This window comes from Sminthopsis crassicaudata, chromosome 3, assembly GCF_048593235.1.
Source record: "Sminthopsis crassicaudata isolate SCR6 chromosome 3, ASM4859323v1, whole genome shotgun sequence".
Taxonomy (NCBI): Eukaryota; Metazoa; Chordata; class Mammalia; order Dasyuromorphia; family Dasyuridae; genus Sminthopsis; species Sminthopsis crassicaudata.
The window spans coordinates 542,548,159-542,557,024 of NC_133619.1; the positions used below are offsets into that span (position 1 = coordinate 542,548,159).

The 8,866-nt window shown below is 32.9% G+C and overlaps 1 pseudogene; it reads right to left on the bottom strand.

The window, feature by feature from the left end:
- Positions 1-886: 886 nt before the first annotated feature.
- LOC141562321 (heat shock protein HSP 90-alpha-like) lies at positions 887-8,289 on the bottom strand (annotated as a pseudogene).
- Between the last annotated feature and the right edge of the window lie 577 nt (positions 8,290-8,866).

Sequence of the window (8,866 nt, forward strand, 5' to 3'; positions counted from 1 at the left end):
AGAATACACAGATTTCCTGGTTACATATCTATGTAAGAAGGAGGAGATCACTGTACATAGAAAGAACAATATTGTAACAATGATTAAGTGTGAATGGCTCAGCTCCTCTAATCAATATACCCAGCCCAAAAAAATTCCAAAGGACCCTTGATGAAAAATGCTATCCATCTAAAGAAAGAGAACTGATAAGTCCTGAGTGCAAACTGAAGTATAAATTTATTTCATTTTTCTTGTTTTGTTTTCAACATGGCTAATACAGAATGTTTTATGTCACTTCATATGTATAATTGATATCATATTGGATAATACATACTTCTCAAAGAATGAGGGAAGGAGGAAGAGAATTTGCAATTCAAAAATGTTTATATGAATGTCAAAAATATTTTATATGTAATTGGGATATATTTAGCAAAATTATATATATATATATATATAAAGATATCTCAAAACAGTGTATTTTAAAGTACTACTAATTAGAGTAAGAAGTAATTCAATTCCATTATTCAGCTTTCTGACAGCTACATACTGTTATCAAAACACAAGAATGTTAGTAAGTTAATATTAGATTGCAATATCTGGACCTATATTAAGGATTATTATTTCTTCCTCCATAAAATAAAATCAAAGTATATTACAATGATTACTAATTCTTCATTGAATGTCTAAAGTATCACAGTATTGATTATACTTAGAAGGGAAAAGAAATCTAAACTTTGCCTTAAGCAGCATGTTTACATTTTAAGTGATTTAGCAAAAATAAAGAGAACATATCTGAAAATGTATACAGAGGGAATGAAGACATCAAGCATTTTCTCAACACTTTTTACATATTAATTTATTCAGCCTAGTTTAGGAAAGATGCTACAATTTCATGCATTAGAATACTTTAGTCCACTTCTTTCAAAGGAGATGTGTCATCATCTTCAACAAGAGATAGTATATCCTATTATAGCTGTACTGATTTCTTCAGTAGTTGAATCATCTTAAGACCAAGTTTGATCATCCTGTTGATTCAATTGGTATGCATCTGGAGATCTTCCAAAGTGAAGACAGTGACAGTTTTATGGAATAAGATAACCAGATGTATAACTGATTTATCATTCTTGTCAGCCTCTGACTTTTGCTGTAGACTTTCAATGATAGAATGGTCAGGGTTTATCTATAAATGCTTCTTTGCTGCCATGTGATCCATTGTGGAGTTGTCTCTTAATACCTGAGCCTCCCTTATTCTTTCCATGTTTGCTGTATAGCCATTTGTGCTCCCAATGCAGCATGGGGAATTAACAATTTGGTTCAATACTACCACCTTTTCAAATTTTTCAAACTTTGTTTTCTTTCTTCCTGTTTCTTTTTTTCATCACCATCTTCTGGGAGTTACAAACCCCTTTGGTTACGAACACTAAAGTCTTGCCCTCAAATTTCTTTAGCTGTTTCACACAATAGTCATTAATTGGTTCAATCATATATATATATATATATATATATATATATATATATATATATATATATATATATATATATACATATATACATATTACTTCAAAACAATGTTTCTGAAGCTGCATAACAAAAGCTGAATTAGCCACTTGGTCCTTATTTTTACAGTAATATAATTAATATAATATAATATAATATAATATGATATAATATGATAATATAATAAATATAATAAACACTAATAAATAAATATAATGAGTAATATAATAAATTCAATAGTCATTAAGAAAAACTATCAGAAGTATAGTATCTCAACAATTCTGAATGATTCAGTTCTGGGATTTTTCATGTAATTCAAACTTAATGTTTTTTGAAAAGTAATCATAACATTTTTATAATTCTATTTATACTCTGATAATTCAGTGAAGCGTTTGAGTTCCAAGCTTTTTTTGACCAAATTCTTGTTAATAACTTTCAAAATCTTGCTTTGCTGTAGCATTTCATGTGAAATATTTAGAGGAAGATCTTAAGAACCCACCACTCTTCTGAGGATATGCAGTTATTCAGTTATCTTCACAGTTATTCATGATGAAAACCCTGTACAGATACAATTTGATGTTATTCTTTTTCTTTCTATTTTCAAATAGATTAAAGGAGGTACATCTTAGAACAAAGAAAAGGGACTGGAATTTCAACTGTCCTACTGAGAAGGGTTTCACATCTAAATGATCTTCCAAACTCTTATAGAATCGATCATATTCTTCTTTAGTGATATGATCAGGATTTCTGGTCCAAGTTGGCTTTGTTTTATTAAACTCTTCTTGATCAATATATATTTTTCTTTAATCTTTTTCTTCATCTGTGCTCCTTTTGCTTCTTGTCACCTGTTCTTTTTCCTTCTTTGACTTGTCTTTAGAATCCTGTTCTTTTTCCTTCTTCTGTTTCTCTTTTTTCCCTCTATTTCATCATCACTAACTTCTTTATACCATTCTTTTTCCACAAAAAAAGTGTAATTGAATAGCTAAGAAATTTAGAGTGATTCTTCACAATTTCTGTTATTTCTCTTTCCTCCAATCACTCAATTTGGTCCACTTTCAAAAATAGACTTACTTTTATTCCATGATGCATAGATTCACTTTAATAAATATTTTCATTTTCAAAATGCATGCATAAATAATTTTCAACATTCACCCTTGCAAAACCTTTGTTCCAAAAGTTTTCCCTTCCTTCCCAATAAAGGGCAAGTAATTCAATATAAGTTAAACATGACCACTGCTTCATAATAGTTTTAGATCTGGTACAGCTAGACATCTTTCATTTTATTTTTTTAATTAATGCCCTTGAAATTCTTGACTTTTTGTTCTTCCAGATGAATATTATTATAATTTTTTCTAGCTCTGTAAAATTATTTCTTGGGATTTTGATTGGTATGTCACTAAATGAGTAGATCAATTTAGGTAGTATTGTTATTTTTCTTAGTTTTGCCTATCCATCAATCCTAACAATGAATGACCCTCCTACTGAAAACTCTCAGCAATACTGTTCATCATCATTATGTTTAATGACCATGGTGACCTTCTCATCAACCAGATAAGCAGAATAAAAACCAACACCAACTGACTAATCATAGAAATATCTGCACCAGCCTGTAATGCTTCCACAAAAGTTTCTGGTCCCAGACTTTGCTATTGTACCAAGAGTATTGATTAAATCTGCATTGGTCTTTCCAGTACAGTAACCAAAATGCTAAGTATGCAATCATTTTCATTTGAAATGATAATAATATTCAGCTGTTTCCCAGAGTTTACTTGGATCTGTCAGACTCTGATATCTGATTTAGTACAGGGCATAAGGTGAATTTGAAATTAGTTCTCTCAAAAAGATCTCTTTATTAGAATAGAATGCATTAATGATTAAAGACATCAATTGAGCAATTTCTTCCTGAAAGTCAAGTCTTCACTTTCTTCTTCTTTGCTGGTTGGTACTGGTTCTATGTTTCCTCAGGAATCTTGGCAGAGAAAACAGGAGCCTAAAGACTTAGCTTGCAGCAAGATGAAAGAAGAACAAACTCAAAATAAAATATATTAGTAAAAAAGTAAAAAATCCTGAAGTTATAAAGAAAAATATTTGTGAAAAAAGTTCAGCAGCAAAAACTCAAATAATTAAATGAGAATTAAAATTAAAATATTTAAACTTTAATTATAAAATATCAGTTTATTTCCTAAATTAATATGGGTTACTCTTTCTTACTTATTACCCAATATTGATCTCTACCCTCAACTATTCTGAACTTCTCACTGGTGTCACCACATTTCAAAATGCAAGTTGATTTAATCTGTGTCTTCTCAATCAAATTCTCTATAGAATTTCTCTTACTTATTTATACTTTCTATTCAGTATTATCAGTATAATGAGCTGCAGTCTTTATCCATTTTTGTGGCAGTCATTTTAAAAACAATTTTCATGCTTATTACAGTATGAGATAATATTTATCCCATACAATCATGTTTCCTTTTGCCTCTCAAATAGGATTAAATCAACTTCTATTGGAAAGCAAGATCAAGAATTAGGTAAGAGATTAATACCTATAGATTGCATAGATCATATAATTGAATGATCACAAATAAGAAAAGAACTATACATATTAAACATCAAATAATATTATAAAATTAAATTAATATAATTTTTATTAATTTTATAATTATAATTTTGACACTATATATTCATGAGTAATTTTTTTATAACGTTATCCCTTGTATTCATTTTTCCAATTTTCAACTCCTGCCCTCTACTCCCTCTCCTAGATGACAGGCAATCCCATAGATTTTACATGTGTTACAGTATAACCTAGATACAATATATGTGTGTAAATCCAATTTTCTTGTTGCACGTTAAGTATTGGATTCCGAAGGCATAAGTAACTTGGGTAGATAGAAAGTAGTGCTAAGAGTTTACATTCAATTCCCAGTGTTCCTTCTCTGGGTGTAGTTGTTTCTGTCCATCATTGATCAACTGAAAGTGAGTTGGATATTCTTTATGTTGAAGATATCCACTTCCATCAGAATACATCCTCATACAGTACTGTTGTTGAAGTGTATAGTGATCTTCTGGTTCTGCTCATTTCACTCAGCATCAGCTCATGTAAGTCTCTCCAAAGTTTTCTGAATTCATCCTGTTGGTCATTTCTTACAGAGCAATAATATTCCATAACCTTAATATACCATATTCTCCCATTCTCCAATTGATGGACATCCATTCATCTTCCACTTTCTAGCCACTACGAAAAGAGCTGCCACAGACATTTTGGCACATACAGGTCCCTTTCCCCTCCTCAGTATTTCTTTGGGATATAAGCCCAGTAGTAGCACTTCTGGATCAAAGGGTATGCACAGTTTGATAACTTTTTGGGCATAGTTCCAAATTGCTCTCCAGAATGGCCGGATTCTTTCACAACTCCAGCAACTATGCATCAGTGTCCCAATTTTCCCACATCCCCTCTAACATTCATCATTATGTGTTCCTGTCATCTTAGCCAATCTGACAGGTGTGTAGTGGTATCTCAGAGTTGTCTTAATTTGCATTTCTCTGATCAGTAGTGATTTGGAACACTCTTTCATATGAGTGGATAGAGTTTCAATTTCATCATCTGAGAACTGTCTGTTCATATCCTTTGACCATTTATCAATTGGAGAATGGTTTAATTTCTTATAAATTAGGGTCAGTTCTCTATATATTTTGGAAATGAGACCATTGTCAGAACCTTTAACTGTAAAAATATTTTCCCAATTTGTTACTTCCCTTCTAATCTTGTTTGCATTAGTACTGTTTGTACAGAAACTTTTTAGTTTGATGTAATCAAAATCTTCTATTTTGTGATCAATAATGCTCTCTAGTTCTCTTCTGGTCATAAATTCCTTCCTCCTCCACAGGTCTGAGAGGTAGACTATTTTCTGTTTCTCTAATCTATTTATGATATCATTCTTTATGCCTAAATCATGGACCCATATTGATCTTATCTTGGTATATGGTGTTAAGTGTGGATCCATATCTAATTTCTGCCATACTAATTTCCAGGTTTTCCAACAGTTTTTTCCAAATAATGAATTTTTTTAAAATAATGAATTAATTTTTGGTTGGGAGTTTTTAATTTTGTTTTTTTCTAGCTTTTTAAGTGGCAGGCTCAATTCATTAATCTTCCCTTTCTCTATTTTGTTCAAACAAGCCTCTAAAGATATAAAATTTCCCCTTATTATTGCATTATCTACATCCCACAGATTTTGGTATGATGTCTCATCATTGTCATTATCTTGGGTGAAATTATTAATTGTTTCTATAATTCGCTGTTATCCCCAGTCATTCTTTAAGATGATATTATTCAGTTTCCAATTACTCTTTGTTCTATTTACCACTAATTTCTTGTTAAATGTAGTTTTTATTGCATTGTGCTCTGAGAAGAAGGCATTTACTATCTCTGCCTTCCTGCATTTCATTTTGAGATCGTTATGTCCTAATATATGGTCAGTTTTTGTATAGGTTCCATGAACTGCTGAGAAGAAAGTATACTCCTTTCCATCACCATTCAGTTTTTTGCAAAGGTCTATTATACCTAGTTTTTCTAATGTTTTATTTACCTTTTTAATTTATTTCTTATTTGTTTTGTGGTTTGTCTAAATCTGAGAGTGCAAGGTTGAGATCTCTCCCACTATTATAGTTTTGTTGTCTATTTCTTCTTGCAACTCTCTTAATTTTTCCTTTAGGAAGTTAGATGCTATACCACTTGGTGGATATATATTTAGTATTTATATGGCTTCCTTGTAAATGCTACCTTTTAGCAGGATATAGTTTCCTTCCTTATCTCTTTTAATTAGATCAACTTCTGCTTTTGCTTGATCTGAGATAAGAATGGCAACCCCTGCTTTTTTGGCTTTACCTGAAGCATAATAGATTCTGCTACAACCTTTTACCTTTACTCTGTATGTATCTCTCTGCTTTAAGTGTGTTTTGTGTAAACAACATATTGTAGGATTCTGACTTTTGATCCAGTCTGCTATCCACCTCCATTTAATGGGAGAGTTCATCCCATTCACATTTACAGTTAAAATTACTAATTCTGTATTTCTTGCCATTATATTATCCCCAGATTATGCTTTTTTATCCCTTGACTCCCCTGAATCCCTTCCCTAATATTTAATTTATAGACCCCACTTGTGATGTGCAGCCCTCCCTTTTTAGTATCCCTCCGTCCCTTCCTCTTTCTTGTACCCTTCCCTTATTCCCCTTTTCCTTTTCACTTTTACCCTCCCCCCTTTTAATGAGGTGAGGGAGGATTCTCTGAAAAACAAATAAGTCAATTATTTACTCTTTGAGCCTACTCTGATGAGAGCAAGATTCACACAATGTTTCTCCCCCTCTCTAAATTCCCTCAGATGTGGTAGATTTTCTATGCCTCTCTTGGGAAGGAGTTTCTCTCTTTTTATCTCTCCTTCCCCTTTTTCTGATACTATCCCCTTCCCTTTACTAATTCCTTTTTTTTTCTTTTTGTATATTTTATCAGTAAAATCAAATTATCCATGTGGACTTTCTGTATATCCACAACAGAGATACAGTTCTCAAGAGTTCTTTGTACCTTTTTCTGCTTCTCTTCAGTCTTGTGGATGTAGATCAAAATTTTTGTTTAAGTCTGTTTTTTTTTTCTTACAAACAAATGGAATTTGTCTGTTTCATTAAATGACCATCTTTTTTCCATGGAAGACAATGCTAAACTTAGCTGGGTATTTTATTCTTGGTTGCAATCCTTGTTCTTTTGCCTTTTCCAGGCCCTTTGATCCTTTAATGTGGAGGCAGCCAGATCTTGTGTGACCCTTATTGTGGCACCTTGATATTTGAATTGTTTTTTTCCTCTTTGCTTGCAATATGTTTTCCTTAGTTTGATAGTTCTGCAGCTTAGCCACAATGTTCTGTGGAGTTCTTTTTTTAGGGTCTTTTTCAGAAGGTGTTCAATAAATTCTTTCAAAGCCTATTTTTCCTTCTGTTTCTATCATCTCTGCACAGTTCTCTTTGATGATTTCCTGTAAAATAGAATCTAGGCTCTTTTTTTGATCATAGTTTTTGGGAAGTCAAATGATCCTCAGATTATCTCTCCTAGATATATTTTCCAGATCTATAGATTTTCCCAATAAGTAGTTGATATTATTCTCTAGCTTTTCATTTTTTTTTTTTTTTTTTTTGTTTTGTTTTGTTTGACCAATTCTTGGTTTCTCAATGAATCATTCATTTCTATTTGTTCAATTCTGATTTTTAATGAGTTATTTCCTTTATTCACATTTTTAGTTCTTTTTGTATATGCCCAATTGAGTTTTTAAATGAAATATTTTGCTCTGTTGAATTTTTTTCCATTTCCCTAATTTTTTTTAAGGGAGTTATTTTCTTTTTCCAATTCAGAAATCCTACTTTCTTGAGACTTTTTTATCTTTTCCAATTCAGAAATCCTACTTTCTTGAGAATTTTTCATCTTTTCCAATTCAGAAATCCTACTTTGCTGTGATTTTTTAACCTTTTCTAATTCACAAATTTTGTTTCCCTGCACCTCCTGTGAATTTTTTATTTTTCCCAACTCAAATTTCAGGACATTGTTATTCTCTACCATAGCTTCTCTTTCCTTGCCTCATTTTTCTTCAAACTCTCTTAACTTTTAAATATTCTCTTCTAGGAGAAAGTTATGTGATGGGGTCAGGTATCATTCCCCTTTAGGGTGTTATCTGGACACTGTCAGGTGTTAGCTTCCTTGGTATTGGATACCTGCTCTTTCTCTGTGTAGAAGGTGAAAATTGTTCCCTTCAGCTTCTTACTCATTGTTAAAAATCTGTTGGGGTTTGCCCTTGGGCTGAGAAGTGTATTTATTTATTTACCAGCTTCCTCCAGACCAGAGGTAGAATGGAACAACCCTGTGCCTGAGGTAAGAGAGAGCTCTGGGAGAGTTCCCCTACCCCCTCCCTGGAAATGCCTCAAAGGTGGTTAGTATGGCTGCGCTTTGATGAGTGCTCAGTTAAGGACCCCTTTGTGTGGCCTAATGACTGTCCTGAGGTTTAAGGCTGAACAATGAAAGCATCACAAACCCCAGCCAATGCCTTCCTTGGACCGTGGATATCAGTAGCTGATGTGAAAAGCCCCTGTGCTTCAACTGGAAGTATCTGCCCGGACACTGCATTCCCTGCTACAGAGGTTCTGTTTCTCTGGGAGTTCTGCTTCTCTGGGAATTCCACTGCTGCTAGAATTCCACTGCCTTAGGCTGAGCCCAGCACTAGGTGGATTAGAGGATGCCTTGGGCTGTGTTCCAGCTGTTCAGGCTCTCAACTCCCTCAAGGAGTAGCCCAGGGCAGCAAAAGGTGTGTGCACAGTTGTGCAGAGATGTATTAGGTCTCTTTCATAT